This window comes from Octopus bimaculoides, chromosome 3 (genome assembly GCF_046866305.1).
Source record: "Octopus bimaculoides isolate indiv1 chromosome 3, ASM4686630v1, whole genome shotgun sequence".
NCBI lineage: Eukaryota > Metazoa > Mollusca > Cephalopoda > Octopoda > Octopodidae > Octopus > Octopus bimaculoides.
In genome coordinates this window covers 71,196,075-71,198,574 of record NC_142930.1, presented here as the reverse complement: position 1 = coordinate 71,198,574, position 2,500 = coordinate 71,196,075, and positions in this window count along the sequence as shown.

Below are 2,500 nucleotides of genomic sequence, written 5' to 3'. Positions count from 1 at the left end.
TACCGGGGGTCCATAGGGTCAAAGTGGCCTTTGACCCTTTCCAGTCAACTTCGGGAGCCACGTCTACATTTAGTAGCTTGGGTCCACTGTCTTCCAAGCCCCGCCGGATGGCCTCTGTGATCCATCCAGCTTCGGTACCTGGGGGAAGTCCGCATACTCAGGCTCTCACAATCGTTTTTCCACAATAAGTGGGGAGGAAAAAAATCTCCTCTCCATGTAGTGGTTGGCTGGCTGCAATGCCAGCCTCTTCGGGGGAGTCAAACAGCAACCTCACCGTTGCAAATTTGACTCCCCTTGAGACAAAAAAGTTCTTCGCTGGCAGACAAGCCACCAGCTCCTCTATCGTTTCTTTGTTGAAGAGGGCAATGGCATTGCATGACCTCGAATAGGTCTGCAAGACCACTGTCCTCTTTTCCGTCTCTCTCACCCACTGCTTGGGCGGTATAACATCCCGCTCTAAGAGAGTGGCTTCACTGTTCACTTTTTTTCCCATAAAGTTCGAAAAGATCACAATGAATAAATAGAGTTAAAAAAAACGAAAACGAAGAAAGAAAAAAAAACAGATCCAAATAAAAAGATATACAGAAAAGGGAGAAAAACAACAGTTCAAACACGGAAAAAAAATTCCAGCCACTAGGTAATCCGAGTTTCTTTCAAAATGTACTCCGATTCAAGGTACTCCGCTGCGTTTTCGGCAAAAAATTGCCAAACCAAATATTTTTACTCTTGTGATGAATCGAACACTCGAACCACAAGCAGCAAACACAAATTCGTTCACAAAACTTTTCAGCAAAAAATGCTAACAAATATTTTCACTGTACAATTCGTTCACAAATGTGAACACAAAGTCTTTTTTTTTTTTTGTTTTCCTGGCTAAAAAGCCAAGCAAAAATTTTCACTCTATGGCAGGAGCGAACCCACCTACCACAGAGAATGGACATACAATCTTGTTCGTAAACGAACAAACACAAAAAACCCTCCAAAGGCAAGCGAAAATGTCGCAATGCTGAACAAAAACCTGCTGAAAAAAATACACAACAAATTATTGCTCAGCTGAGCAACAAAACCGACTTCCCTTGGCGAGTTCTTCAAATGTTCTTTGTTTTCATTAATTGGACGGAACACAGCTGGCCCACATCCACCTCTGTTCACCGGAAGCAAGCTTCTTACCACACACCCACGATTATATATATATGTATATATATATATATATATATATATATATATATATATATATATATATTATATATATATATATATTATATATATATATATATGTAATATATATATATATATTATATATATATATATATATATATATATATATATATATATATATATATATATATATATATATATATATATATATATATATATATATATATATATATATATATAATATATATATATATATTACATATATATATATATATAATATATATATATATATAGATAGAGAGAGAGAGAGAGAGAGAGAGAGAGAGAGAGAGAGAGATGCATATGAATTGAAAGGGAAAACAGAAAGACGGTGGATAGAAAAGTGCGAGATAGAGAAAGAGCGGGAAATAAAGTAAAAGAGAAAGAGACGAAGATGGAATAAGAGAAAAAGATAGAGTGGCTATGTGGTAAATAGCTTGCTTATGAACCACATGATTCCGGGTTCAATCCCACTGCGTGACACTTTGGGCAGGTGTCATCTACTATAGCCTTGGGCCGACCAAAGCCTTGTGAGTAGATTTGGTAGACGGAAACTGAAAAAAGCACGTCGAGTATATGTATATATATATGTATGTGTGTGTATATGTTTGTGTGTCTATGTTTGTCCCGCCAACATCCTTTGATAACCGATGCTGGTATGTTTACGTCCCCGTAACCTAGCGGTTCGGCAAAAGAGGCCGATAGAATAAGTATCTTGCTTGCAAAGAATAAGTCCTGCGGTCGATTTGCTCGACTAAAAGCGGTGCTCTAGCAAGGCCACATTCAAATGACTGAAACAAGTAAAAGAGTAAAAAAGAGAGTAAAGGGACCGAAAGAGAGAAAGACCGAAATAGAGAGAAAACCAAAAGCAGAGAGGGAGAAAGAGAGAAGAGAGAGAGAGACAGACAGACAGACAGTAGACAGGCAGACGAGCCACCTTACAGACAGACAGACAAACAGATAAATTGACAATCAGACCAAGGGTCTCTGACCAGGTAGCTACCTTGAAACACGCGAATGTTCGAGCAATGACGCAAGCAGCGTGGTAGAAATATGTGTAATTACCCGATGCTCAGAAAATCCAATGGACGTGGAGGTGGCCATTTCTTGGTAAAGGGGAATTTTGAAGGTGTGAAACAGGTGTGATGAAAAACTTAGCTGGAAGACGTTCCGCTAATGAACATGCATTCTCTATTTAGTCATTACAGTTATATTATCTAACGTCCGTTACTTATTTCTAAGACATTAAGGCATGATTTTGGGGAAATTCTGAAAATTTCAGCTTGGAGAAGAATTGTGAGCG